The 15178-nt window shown below is 44.1% G+C and overlaps 1 protein-coding gene across 1 annotated transcript in view; it reads right to left on the bottom strand.

The window, feature by feature from the left end:
* Positions 1–15178, bottom strand: part of ACYP2 (acylphosphatase 2) — a 1335183-nt gene that overhangs the window by 465646 nt on the left and 854359 nt on the right. The window lies entirely within an intron of this gene.

Here is a 15178-nt window from a genome sequence, read left to right as displayed (position 1 = left end):
GCCGCGTCGCATCCGATGTCACTCCGCCCGCGCAAGGGTGGGGGTCGCGGTATTCCTGCTGGCTGCGAGGGATGGCGAGCCCCCGAGCGTGCCCGTAATAGGACACAGGGCTTTCCTCCCTCTAGCCGGTGATCCGTTCTTAAAATAAACACACTGTCTCCACACTGCACTGCGGCTCGCGCTACAAACTGCGCTAAGAGGACATTCCATTATTTCTTTCAATTTTCGCAATGAGTCTGCTCCCTAGTGCTAGAAACACATCAATTAGTCATAGATCACATCACAGTATAACTAAAACTTGTATCTAGCCAGATCATACGGCATAGAGGACAAAGTGTACTTATCTGCTTGAAGAGCAGGAAAAGAAGAGGAGGACTCCAGGAACAGGAAGAAAAGTAAAGAAGAAAAAGGATGTTTTTTCAATTTTTTTATGTTATGTTTAAACTGCTGAAAAGTAATAAATAAAAAGTTGAAGCATAATGCTCGCCTCCAGTCTTGACATAGAAGTAGAGTTTTCACGCACCTTGCTAAGTTCAGACATGAAAACCTGCCATACTTTAAACAGGGCGTTTGATGTGGTCAAACAACACCCCAAAAGGCTATTTAGCCGGAACAATTTGCTCTGCAATTCTAATAAACCATCGGCAAAGTGCATATAATGTCTGACGTAGTTCTTTATCATGAATTTGCAAGAAGTGAATGCATGTCTAAGGGATTCAGTTGTACCCCGTTCGCGACAAAGGTGGCAATCACGCCCTTGGATAGGGAGATACATCCACACACCTTTAACTGCCAAAACTGGCAGTTTATTTAATCTCATCTACATGAAAGTACGCCTGACTGATGGGCTGGGAAACTGGTGAATATATCTTTGAGCCTTCCTGTAAGCAAAGTATAATTTCGGAAAGGTACACAAAGAAGGCAACCTTCCTATATAATTATGGTTCTGGGCCCAGTCCCATTCCAAGGCATTCTTTTTTAATGATCCTAGCAGAATCCCCAATCTGTCAGTCCAATCCAGATACCAGGCCATTTTTTAAAAAAGTTCTCATTACTGATTCTAAAGTCAGTAAGGGAACGGCACGAGCCCCTTAGCATTTCGTCCTTCAACATAAGCAGCACCGATTGCGTGTCTGCACACATCATTTTCTGATGAATAGGTTAACTCTATTTATACTCAAAATCGTGCTCAAAGAGGTCAAGCCAAGCTCGATTCTAATGGCAAGGATCGGGGCTGCACTAAAAAGGTTCATGTTAGGGAGAATTCTCATAAATGTGCTAATTCCGTTCACCTTAGAGACCCTCAGCAACTTTGCTGGATTTTGAGGACTTGATTTCTTTACCTGGAAAGAGTGTGAGCCTTTTTTCCTACTCTTTCATGTATTTTGATGTGCGTTTTACTCTTGTGTTCTTTGATTATGGAGTTTTAGATAACTCCATAGGCATCATCGTTTCATGTGTGTTACACAGCACCCTCAGTGCAGTGACACAGGGTAACCCTTTTAGGCTCCCCCAATGTTTAAATAACTTCTCTGGGATAAACTACTATTCTTTTATAATTCATAGACCCAGCACACACTATTTTATAATAGAGTGCTGGAGGGGTTACCTTGTATCCCCTATGTCTAGAAACTCGTATAGCAGTCAAATGCTACCCTTTTCTATCGAAATAGCTGGTAGCAGTGGTTTTACAACAAACTACCATGATGTCTCCCGACCCGCGAACACCGGTAGCTAATAATCACGGGAGCCATGTTTTTCAAGATGGCGCCTGAGCCCCCTTTGTTTAAACAGGTACCGGTCTTCTTTTTTCACCATTTCTTTATGAAAAGGTCCTTCTAGAGTTTGTCTCTGTGCGCCAAACTAGGTTTGGTCCCTTTGTTTCTACGCCTTTGACAGACTTCAGGACTGAAGACCTCCTCTGGCGCCTGAGTGTCTAGGTTGGGCAGGAAGTTAGGGAGGTGCCGGAAACTCCCTGCGCTTAGTCTCCTAGGAGACCCAAATGCACTCTGGCGTGATTGGCTGGCTGACTGTCCGGCAAGGACAGCCACTCTGCTGGGTGAGTGGCAGCTAGGCTGGAATGAATGGGAGAAAACTGTTTAAAAGGTGTGTCTCTTGGACTGGAAAGCAGAGTCGAACACTGGAATGAAAGAACCGAAGACGAGCTCGAAGAGGGTGGCTGCTGCAACTACTGGACCGTTGGTTTGCCCGGTGGAGCCCTGCTGCAGGTCCGAATCTCCAGGTTCACCTCGGCAGAGAAGCCCTTCAAGGACGACTTCTTCCTTTGAGTTGGTAGGACCAATCAACTCTTAAGCCACCTGGATACCATTCTTGAAGCTGGTTAGGATTAACCAGAGGGAAGGACACCAGCTTGTGTGCTTGAAGAACAGCAACCGGAATCGAAGAATTGCCATTTTGCCAGCTTTGCGACCAGTCCCTGTGCAGTGCAGGAGTCCCCCGATGTCCTCCCTCTTGTCCCACGACTGAGGCTCAGGAACAGCGAGATCTGCACGAACTGCCAGGAACAAAAGTCTTCAGCTGCTTCTTTTTCTTCGACCTAAGGTACTGTGAAAACCTGACCGAGAGAACTTATCTCTCACTGCGAAAGTGCGTACAACTTTGGCAACTTGCAGGCCTAGTCAGCTTGTGACCCGACATATGACCTTTTCTTCTGTGAACTACTTCTAAGAACCGTGGCAAAGACTTTTCCATTTTAAATACCAGAACCGTTTTTACCTATACAAAACATTAGTCCATTGACTTTGGCCTACCTATTGCATTGAATCAACTCCTCTGCTGAACTCAAACTATTTGCACTGTTTTACAGTAACTGTAATATTCGTTTTATTAACTTCTACTATTTTGCCCCTACTTCAATGCTATTTGGCTCCTACTTCAAGGGAGCTCAACTGCTTAGTATTCAGTATTGTAGTACAACCTTTGTGCGATATTGGTTGCCTTATTTAGTGAATGCTTTTTAAATAATTGTGCAATAAATTAATAATTGTTTTACCAAGAAACCTTGAGTCTAAGTGTCTCTCTGAATACTTGTACTTATAGACCTTTGTGTATCACCCTTACAAGCTCACATTCCCTCTTGAGATAAACCTGGCTGCTCAGCTCTCTACCAAAAACTGTGTGGTACAGACTTATACCAAAGGTTGGTTTTGCTTACACCTGTAGTCCTAGTTGTGTGTAGTGGTCCCAGAGGGTACTGCATACAAACGTTGCCTAACAGCCCAGAATATGATGCCAGATATAGCCTTTTAAAGTATTTGCCCAATGTTCATGGTCTGAATATGAGCATTCTAAGGCTTACGAAATACTAGGACCAATGTCTGGCGGTAAAGAGTAACAATACCAATCAGGCTAAAACCTGTGTCGCTATTTACAATTCTTTTTATAGATAACATAATTGCCACTGCTCTAGTATGGTGTTTTTTAAAGACCAGTAGCTCTTTGGAATGGGACTCTACTTCTTACCCCAGATAACCATAGTTGTGGGCTTTATGCATGGTGCCCCCTGGTATCACAATTCTTAATTTCTCTTTCTTTTCTTTCCCAAATCGCATACATTTGGATTTTTCCAAATTGAGCACCAGATTATTTATCCTCACGTATTCAATCACTGCCTTTGCACTTCTACAAATTCCGACATAGGTTGTATCGAATATAACCAAATTGTCAGCATAGGCAAGATATCATTTTTAGAATCGCCCAACTTATGCAGAAAATTATGGGTTTTTCAATAGGAAGTCACTGATATCTGACATAAACAGATTAAATAAAACAGGGGCCAAAACACACCCCTGTTAATCCCTTTCCGATCCCTATGGAGCAGACAATTCCCCAGTACTGTTCAGCTTAACACAAACTATATTATTCTCGTGCATCAGCTGACAGGCGGTCTTTAGGCATTTTTAGGGTGTTCGATTTACCCCATAACATCGAGCAATCAATCGTAACGAAAGCGGAGACAAAGTCCACAAATAGAATATAGAGAGGTGATTTAGATTTATTTTGCCTGCTGAATCAAAGAATTAACAGTAAATATATTGCAATTTGAAGAGACCATTCCGAAATCCCACCTGGAAGTGGCTTAAAACCTAATTGCCCCAATCCATTTCTAGATATTATGTAGTAAACATGTGAAAAATCTTTTGCTGGGACCATCTAATAATGACAGTATCCTGTAATTAGAAGGATCACCAGTTTGGCCACGCTTAAATATTGGAATGGAATGGGCTTGTTTCCACGAGTCTGGGATATAACCTGAGCCTGCAATCTGTTTAAAGAGAGTTCGCAATATGTCCACCCAGAGCCCGTTATTAGCTCCAATAACCATGTTAGAAACACCGTCCAGACCGGGCGCTCTGGATTTCCTAAGGTTCTTAATGATACTAACTAAGTTCTCCTTGTCAGAGCTCAGATTTAGCCTGGGAGAGTAGGATAGGATAAAAGAGGTTTTTGCACTAAATGTATCTCCCAGATAGGATTCCCAAATGTTGGTGACAATAGGGTTCACTATGGCGATCTGCAACTGTTTTCCTCCGCTGTTAAATATGTGCCACATCTGTTTGGTGACATTATTTCTAATTACCTCATATAGAGCTTTCCAGGCACTAGTACAGCATGTCAATTACAAGTATGAATATATATTTGATTGTTTGTGACATTTCTTTTCAATAATACTGCAACAACAATTAACTATTTATCTCATTTTTCTTTGAATTTCGTTATATATATTTAATAATATTTAAGAGAGCTGATGAAACTTGTATAGGTAAAATGCTAATTAATGAGGTATATTGATTCAATTGCCACACTGCATGAAATATTACTAAGTAGTGTATAAAAGAAAATAGATGTTATCCTTTGAAGAGTACAGCACTTGTCTACCAGCTGTTTTCTGGCAGATACCTTGTTGGATGGGAATGCGAGAACATATTACATAATAAATGCAGATTTGCTGAAACACGACTGCAGTATTTCAGTGGACCGGCATTGGTTAATGCCAGTGTTACTGTAACCTGGCGGGGCACCTTAGAATAACATGATCAGTAACAGTAATTACTGCCAGCCACCATATGGGCCAACAACCACCTACTTTGTAATGACAGCAACAGAATGGTTCAGGCAAATGCACTAAACATTATCTGTAGCCAGAGTTTGCAGGCTTGCATAGTATATGTAATGTGTGTGGAAAACACAGTTTACAACCGAGGACAGATCTCATGTACATGTACTAAGCATGGTCCACATGTTAAGATAACAGTTTATGAGTAACCTACATTAGCATAACAACGTGCAAAGTGAAGGGATGTTCAACTTGTTTTCTGTATCCGATTTGTGGACACATTGCAGTGCATAAATGCTATGCACAGCACAGACTACACCTCCTACTGTGATGTTTGGTATATATGAGTGGGCATAAATCACAACCAAAGGTTGTGAACTATTTGTGCCATGTACATGCAGTGGGCATGGCCTTCACATCTAAGTGGTGCACTGTGACAGGGTCAGGTAACTGACCCTGTCAATAGGGGATGGGCAGGAGGCCTACCACAAGGTTTCCCAGAGCCAGTTTTGCCCCAGGGGTGGGGTGTGGGAGCTGCAAGGGCCCCAGTCTCTGTCCCTTGTACCTGTGACTGCATGAATATGTTGAGTAGCAATGATTCTTGCTCCATATCTGTTGCACACCATTCTTGCCAGTCTTCTCTCTCTTTTTCCACAGGACTAGGCATACCAGCATGCGTAGTGCTGAAGAGCCGAAATGGTGGCGCACCTGAGAGAGAGGCCGCTGCAAACGGAGCAGCTGAGGAATGCTTTATACATCCCACTGGCAATGCCGACATTCCAATTAAGCGGGACACAAACTCCAGAGAGAGAGAAAGAGAGAGAGAGAGAGAGAGAGAGAGAGAGAGAGGAAGATCAGAGGAACAGAAGGGGATGTATGAGGGAGAGAGAGGAGAGATCGTGGGAGGATTGGTAGGGCGGAGAGTAGGAGGACGGGAAAGGAGACGAAGAAGCTCAGTGAAAAGAGCACACAGTTGTGAGAGGAAAGGGCAAGTGGATCCTGGGTATTTGGAAGGCACTTAACAGAGTTGTAGGATCCTTGGATAAACTAATTCCCAGAGGAGGTCAGATAGAGAAGGTGTTTACCATCAGGCCATCACAATCGATAAGCCAGATTTTAAATACTAGGGTTACCAATCTCTAGTGACAATCCTGGGATCTAAGGACCCCTGGCCTGGGAGCGAAAGGCCCACGGGAGACGAGCGAGGGCCCGCCCTTAGTGAGCCCGTTTTGATGAAATTGCAAAAAATACTCATGAACCTTCTCAGAGAGTTGGTGTGTTCTTGAGGCAATCTGTGACAAGCAAACAGTGCAGGGTCGCAGGCCATGCTGCGTGGGTGCAATGTAATAATGGTTCCATGTAATGTCCCCGCAAATATTTCTCCTGACAAAAAAGTTGCTGTTTTTTGCAGAGACATTATTACATTGAACATGCGTAGGACCCCCCCACAACCTCCTTTTTTTACAAGGGGAACAGGGGAAATCACTGCAACCCGTCCACATACATAATGTCGGCAATGACTTTTCCCAGCGACATTATAAATGGGAACATTATTACCTGATACCGTATTCACAGTGGACCGAGTACAAATATTTACGTGGGCTAGACTGTGCAAGACATATGCATGCACTGACCTGTTCCACTGCTGAAAGCCGCTGCCCTTGTTGTTTATGGCCGTGTAACTATAATAATAATAATTTGTTTTTTATATAGCGTTTTAATCTAGAGCTCTTTACATATGGCATATTTACATACATTACTATTAATAGTAAATCATGACAAATCTTATAAAATGTACAAAGATTTCTTTCCCTCTCCTTTTTGTATCTCCTTTTCTATTCCTTGCTGTATGGCCAACTTCTTCACGAGGTGTCTCTGTGGTTTCTCCATTAATACTTTAGTTAATGGTTCTTCGTGTCCCCTTTCTCTGTGCACTGCCACTTTCTGCCCACTGAGAAATTTATAGCGAGTCATTTGAAGTTTTCTCGCTGTGAGAAAAGTGCAGGTAACCGCCACATTTCCCACACTACAAAACTACTGGTTTGCCGTTGGGGTGGCTGATTTACCTCCAACCAAGATGGTAAATCAGGCCCGCACTGGCAAAATACTGCCGGTATTACTGGCACCGGTATTTCTGCGGGACTCCATGGAATGGGGAAGGACTGCCGTTGCCGGGACCTGCAATATCCTGGAAATTCCAGGATATCAGGCGCCGGTAATGGTAGGTCTGTTTGCCTGTATCCAGCAGGAATTACCGGCAAACTCCTAATGTCCGCCTCTGGTGAAATTCTCATTTGTTCTTTTTTACTTTGTCTCTGAGTGGTTCCCTTCTACTGCTCTTATGTCTCCACCTATTAGCAAAGAATGAGACTGCCCGAGATCTTTGTCCCATATCCCATACCTATTCGCCCAGACTTGGTGATGCAGAGCATCAAAAGATCTGCAAGCCTATGGTAACCTGCATCATTAAACGAGTAACCATCCACACTCAAGTGCAGACAATGGGCAGAAATGGTCAATGCCACAGGTTGAGACTTTAGTACTGCAGGGATTGCCTACAAAAACACTTCCCATCAGGAAGGCTATGGATTGGAGAAAAAGGCGTTGAGATTTCTCACTTGACAATTGGCTTCTTAAAGAATAGCGTGAGTGTGCCCATTTATTGTTTTTGCTCATTCGAAAATTCTGAGCTTGGGAAGTTTCTCAGCTGCATGATTCAAATGAGTAATACACGTTTGCCTTCCAAGAGAGGAATGGATCAGTCAATGAGCACCAATCGAGGAAAGACATTTTGGGAGAACTAGGAATCTTAAACGACACAAGACTTTGAAGGTCTTCTATATGTTGCAATGAACCATTGATCTGTGCCAGCTTATTTTTGGACTAAAATATTGCATTTCTGTGCATAGGACGACCGATGAGATGACTGCAAGAGCAATAGCTGTGGACATATTAAATTCCTTCCCTAGTTTCCCAGGGTCTTTTTTTGGGTCAGAGGATACTGACTTGGATTGCACGTCCTGCACTTCCTTTCCCAGCACTGAAGGTTCTATTTTAATCAGCTCTACTCTGGTGTAAACCATGGGTACAGGGCTAAGGCAAGACTTGGTGTCACAGTTGTCACTGGGAGGATCGAGGCCACCCATTCCATGTCTTCAATTGTATCAATACAGTCCCCAAAGGATTCTGGGACTGGTTCAGACAGAGTTTCGGGAACTCGTATGCCTTCTCTGTCAGACAGCAATTACTAGGTGCTGCCTAAAAACGTTTCCTTTAGAAAATAATGATAACAGATTTTGCAGATTTGGTCGCACACACCAAGGGCCCGATTCATGGAATTGTTTGCCCTGCTGAAAAGTGACTTTGCGCTGCTGAAAAGTGACTTTGCACAACCGACACAAACCCTGATTCATCGAACTGTGCAAAGTGTATTTTTTCAGTGCGAAGTCCGGGCAAAGTCATTTTGTACTGCAAAAACGACCATGCACTGACTTTGCACGGCAAAAATAGACTTTGCACAGTTCCATGAATCAGGGTTTGTGTTGGCAGTGCAAAGTCACTTTTCAGCAGTGCAAAGTCACTTTGAACCGTGAATGAATCGGGCCCCTAGCCCTTACCTGGAAATAGTTGCACGGCGCAAAACGTTGAAAAATCGGATGAGACACAATCGTTTTATAAAATCCCACAAAAGTATCGGCTCTGAATATTAGGTCAACAGTAACCATTAACTGGCGTGCTTGTGGATAAAAAGTGTGCATTGAAACCCAAACCATCACCAATAAACGCGGGCGGAAGACACATATGCACAATGATTTGTGAGGATCAAGAGTGACCATAATATGCATAGACAAGCCAACACACACTAATAATAGAAACAGAGACAGCACCAAAGAACAATTTGCGCAGAATCTTTATGTGCAGAATGGCGAAATGCAAGTGAGCACAGTGGACACAGACAACATTTATGGAAGATAATGCACAAGCAGCATGCATGTGAAATACGCACATAGTATGCATACGTATAGTGAACATGCCATACTAACGTAACCATGTAACCATGAATAACATGTTCAGAATATGCATACGCACATACACGGTGCAGCACATGAATGCGACATATGCAATGATGAAACGCTTAGAGTATGCACACACCGGAGAAACTAACCAGGTGCATGTAATAAAAATACGCACAAGAACCATGCCATACACACATATAGAATGCACGTAATCATGAATAAGAGGCTCAGAATATTCAATACGCCCTTAACATGTATAGGCAGAGCTAATACTTACATGCATCACACTTACAATGCACTTAAGCACTGATGACTAACACGCTCAGAATATGCATAAGGACAACCAGTTTTAGAAGACACACAGGAGACATACGAGCCATGTGTATGTAATATACATAAAGAAAACACAACATTCACAGATAATACCTTCAGAATTAACAGAAGCATGACTACAGGAATATGAATATTCACATATACGCTGGGGAGACATACAGAAGACACAAACCATATGAACATAATATACATACGCACAGACAACATGCAATACGAACATACATTTGGAATGCAGGTAAGCACGAATGAGTTGCGCAGAATATGCTTTGGTTTGATTTTAGCACAGACAATGTGTTTCGAATGCAGATACAAAGACATACAAACATACACAAAATTTAAAATAAAGTTGGGAGCGTGGCCAAGATGGTAGAGTGAGGCGGGGACGGTCTCATTACATTCTTGTTCCCTGCTTCCGGCTGATTGTGTTTTTTTCACTCTTGATGACCTGATTTCTGCACCTCGGTGGGGCAGTGGCCTGTTGCAGGCACCAGGGAACTAGGTTGGTGGTTGATGTAGTGCGGCTAGCATTGGTGGCGGCCCCAATCTGGTTTGCAGCCTACAGAAACATGTGCATCCATAACATGGTGGCCTACCGGACTGCAGCTTCTCAACAGCCCAGACATGGACAGTGAAAGAAGAGTGGCTGACAGAGCAGCTAGTCGAGACTAAAAAGGCAAGTGGGGGGGGGGGACATCCTAGCCGCTTGAGACCCCTAGAATTTCCATCTGCTTGTGAGAGGTCCCCTGCTGTCAACAATGGTATCCTCCTCACCTGATTCTTCACTGGATCTGGATGCTTGCAGTGTCTCTGGGGGAGGTGTAGTTCCTTTTTTCTTAGTGGATATCCTTTCTTTGAAGAGAAAGGGCCTGTCACAGAAAGAAGCCACTATGCCCGCCTATAGTCAGCTAAGGCAAGAGGCCTCTCCTAGTGCCAAACTGGAAAAAAGAGAAAAAGACAACTGACTAAAAAAAACTTTGGAGTTTGTTTCCGGTTAAATGAAGTCCAATGATCTTCTTGGAGTGATGGAAACAATAATATGTGTGTTTCCAGGCAAGTGAAGTCCACAAGTCTTCCAAGCAAGTAGTAGGTGGACTGAAAACAGTGTGTCCCCAGCAATGTTAGTAAAGGATTCTGGCAGACGAGTAAGAATGACTCTGTCAAGGTGGGTGGAAGTAGTAAGATGCTCTGGAAAGGAGGCAAAGTAGCGAAGGCAGGATAAAGGAGGAGAGGAGTAGAGTAATGCAAGGGAAGGAGGAGCAATGCCGTGGAAAAGGAGCAGACCGCGAAGGAGTCGGCATAGAGGAGCAAGGAGGAAGCAGAGCCAAGAGAGCTCAAAGCAAAGCAAAATACCAAGCGTTTTACCCAAAGGAAGTGAAAGGGTTGCACGTTGTACATGTAGGAAGCGTGCCACCATGATGGAAAACAATTAGACCGGCAAGCGTGTTCCAGTGCGGGTGTGAAGGAACACCTCAGCGTAACAGACGCCACTTCTGCCAGAGCTTCCAATGCGGACAAAAGTACCAGCTTTGCCTGGAAATGTGCAGAATAAACGTTGGATCACAAGAGGAGCTTTGACATGTGACTCTGATTCAGCGTATCCTTTCTATTTCACCAGGAATTGTACACCTCCTTTATGATAGCGAGAATCATAAATGCGAGATACATCATATTCCTCTGGTTAAGTTGATGATGTCTTGGGCGTCAATTTCTTTTTGCGAAAATATGGATATCAGGTGAATTCACATAACAAGGAGGAATGAAAGACTGGATGTAGTCTTTTCAAAAAAGGAGGTAATTTCAAACAGAATGCTACCAGATTTATCTTGGAGATTATTTCATAAGGCCAAATATACCTTGCTAAAAACCTGGATGGATGAACCCATCTGGGTAGGAATCTTGTGGACATCCATACCTTAGAACCAACCTCCCATCCTATAGTGAGGCATCAATGTTTATCGGCTGTGTCCTTGTAGGTGTTTTATTCTTCTTAGAAGCTGAGAACCGGCATCTTTGTGTTCTTTGGCAATGTCTTTCTAGAGTGAATCAATGGTAGGTATAGCTGTTGGGGCAGGGTAGAGTCAGGAAGTGAGCAAGGATGTATCCCATAAGTGCAATAAAAAGGGACTTAAGCCGATAGCGGAATGGACAACATTAATGCATGCAAATTCCGCGGTGGGTAACAAGTCCACTCAATTGTCTTGTCTGGGATTGATGTAGCAACTGAGGTATTGTTCCATGGTGGCATTAAGTCTTTCAGTTTTCTGTTAGTTTGAGGGTGATAGCCAGAGGAAGGAGCCCGCTCAATACCAAGTTGCCTGCAGAGTAGTCTCCAAAAAACCAAGGTGAATTGAGTTCCCCTGTCTGATGTAACAGTCTCCGGAATGCCATGTAGTCGGAAGATTTCTTTAAAGAAAACCTTGGCTTTTTCGGAGGCAGTTGGTAAACCAGGAAGGGGGGTGAAGTGCGCTAGTTTACTGAACGAGTCAACTGTAACCATTATGGCGGTGCAGCCTCTGGACTGAGGAAGGTCTACCACAAAACCCATCGAGATATGAGCCCAAGGTCTGGTAGGAGTAGGGCTTTGTTCCAGCAGGCTGATAGGTTTCCCTGTTCTGTACTTACATTGTGAACAGTTGGGACAAGTTCGAACATACCATTTGATGTCTTTACACTTGTTGGGCCACCAGAAAGATCTGAAAACTAGTTCCAAGGAGGCCTCATGACCTCTGGGACCTGCTGCAATATTTCCATGACACCAAGACATGGCTCTTTGTTGACGAGGACTGTTCCAAAGAACTAAAAGGTGGCTGTAAAAGAAGAGGCCCTTCTTCTTGGTATACAGGTGGAAGGTCAGGGTATCTCCCAGGGCAGACACTGTGTTTCGGACCTTCTGGAGGAACGTAGAAACGACACAAAGGAATATATTCCTAGAGAAGAGGGATTCTGTCCTGGGAACAGAGGTGGACTCACTATCACATCTCCAAGACAAAACATCCATCACAGTGTTTTCCGTTCCAGGAAAATACATAATACTAAAGTCTAACTGGGCAAAGAAATAGGCCCAGCGTGCTTGTCGAGCATTCATACATTCCATCTTTTGAAGAACTAGAAGGTTTTGGTGGTCCGTTCTGATCTCAAATGGATATAGGGGACCTTATAGAAGGTGTCGCCATTCTCATTGCCTGTTTCATCGCCATCAATTCCTTCTTTACAACGCAGTAGTTTAACCCACTCGAGTTGAAAGTTTTGGAAAGGTAGGCAATGGGATGTTCTTGGACGTTTATGACCTGTTTCAATACCCCCAAAGCCCCAGCTGAAGCATCTGTCTCCACAATGAAAGGACAGTCTCGATGAGGTTGCTGAAGGATGGGTGCCGAACAAGCTAACCCCATAAGGTGACAATAGGCTGTCTCTGCAGCTGAATTCCAATGCCTTTTTTTAGTAAGGCTGTTAAGGGAAGGCCAGATAAGGAAAAGCATTGGGCTTCCTTGACCGAAGTAGGAGATGGCCATTCCAGTATCGCAGAGACCTTCCGAGGGTCAATTTCTATCCTTTTCTCAGAGAGAATAAATCCCAAATACGAGACCAATCTTACTTCAAAGAGGCATTTTTCTGGTTTGGCTGGGAGTTGGTTTTCCTGTAACCATTTCAAGACCTCCTCCAGATGCTTCTGATGTAGGTCTTCGGAATGAGAGAAAACCAAGATGTCATCCAAATATATGATGACCGAACGAAACAATAAATTCCAAACAATCGATCCATGAACCCCTGGAAGATGGCCGGGGCATTAATAAGACCAAATGGCATAACTTGATATTCGTAATGGCCATAGGGGGTCCTGAAAGCAATTTTCCATTTGTCGCCTGAACACATTTATAAAAGAAGGTATGCGGCTCGGAGATCCTGTTTGGAAAAGATGACAGCTCCTTGGACTGCTTTCAGTATGTCCTGAATCAATGGCATGGGATATCTGTCCCGAATGGGAACGCGGTTTAGGCCCCTATAACCTAATAGATGGAAAATGATGATGCCCCGGCTGGTGATTTGCAAGGGCGTATGAGACCGTTTTGCAGGTTAGCTTCCAATTATTCTTTAACAGCCTTCTTTTCTGGAATAGTCAGAGAGAACATGCGCCCAAAGGGAACCAGGGCATCTGAAGCAAGATCAATAGCGCTGTCCTCCAGGCGATGAGGAGGCAAATCCTTGGGGATTTTATTCAGAAAAACATCACAATATTGTTGACAAGAAGGTGGTATGCAATTGAACTTAATGATTGGAGACCAAGAAACTAAACATTCCGCCACTGCGTATTCCTCTTGTGAAGGGGAAAGGTAATTCGATACACAGTATTCTGAAGCAAGGAAGAAGCGGAGCCAAGAGAGAGCTCAAACCAAAGAAAATACTAAACATCTTACCCAAAGTAAGTGAAAGGGTTGCAACGGCGAGAGATTGTGCCTTGTGCATGTAGGAAGCACGCCGCCATGATGTAAAACAACTAGACCGGCGAGTGCGTTCCAATGTGGGCCGGATGCAACGCCTCAGCATACCAGACGCCACTTCTGCCAGAGCTTCCAATGCAGAGGAATGGTGGACACTGCCTTCATGATGTTCTTTGCCTCGCAGTTGATGAGGGCTTAGCTAACCGGGACGCAGCAGTACTCTAAGCCTCCGGATTGAGGTGGTGATTGAGGGGGGAAATCCCACGTGGGGTGGAGGACTCTGGACAGCTCATTGTTGGAGTAGGTGAGGTGCGTGCTGGGGACAAGTTAGGAGAATGCATTCTGCAAGGCGATAACAGCCAGGGAGGTCCTGGAGAGGCCCATCAGGTCCGGGATTGAGGTCTTGGGTGCGTTAACATGAGAAACTGGTGGTGGCCCATTCAGCGTGCATGCTGTGACGTTTCTGCGTGCCCCCAGAGATAATTGCTTTCCTGGAGAGGCATGCTTGGTCTGGGATTGAGGTCTGGGCTGGGCTGGTATGAGCGATTGGTGGTGGCCTGTCGGCGTGCATGCTGTGATGTTTCTGTGATCCCATAATTGCTTTTTCCAGGAGTGTGTTAAAGCTCGTTTGTGCGGGGTACATTGAGACACAGGTGGTTAGCAGCCACTGTACTTGGTTGCAAGGGGCCAAGGGAGGTGGCAGCGGTTCATCTAACGAGGGCGTGTTGCAACACTCCCCATAGGTGGCAAGAGAACCAGATATCAGTAGCAATTGTGCTTTTACAACTCAGCTTCAAGCAGCTGGTCACACTTGGCTAGAGGGCTCAGCTTGGTTACATGTCTTTATACCGAAATCTTTTATAAAGAATGAACATATATCAAATATTTTATAACGAAAATTTTTATAGAGAATGGACGTTTTTTGGGAGAGGGGTGGGTGTTCCCCGCCAACACCATTTCCCACCCCTAAAAACCCACCCCGACCGTTTCCCAAATATATTTCACCCTTTACCCCACCCCTAAATGCACTCTCTATAATATTTTTTGTTATAAAATAGTCCATATATGTTGATTCTATATAAATGATTCGATATAAACACTGTATACAATCTGCTCAACACACTAGGCATTGGAAGATGTCAAGGCCAGCATAAAGTTAAAGGATTCTTGAATGCAAGCCGTTTTGAGCACACCTCAGGCACTGAGCTTCCAGATAAACACCTCTTTCACATGGTGGAAGTAAGGACCAATGAGGCTTAGAGGAGGGATATGACTGCCATCTGGCCTTCCCCCTCTGTTCCTTAGAGGGTCAC

This window comes from Ambystoma mexicanum, chromosome 4q, assembly GCF_040938575.1.
Source record: "Ambystoma mexicanum isolate Mex_15411 chromosome 4q, UKY_AmexF1_1, whole genome shotgun sequence".
In the NCBI taxonomy this organism is placed as follows: Eukaryota; Metazoa; Chordata; class Amphibia; order Caudata; family Ambystomatidae; genus Ambystoma; species Ambystoma mexicanum.
This window is presented reverse-complemented; position numbering and strand designations above follow the sequence as displayed.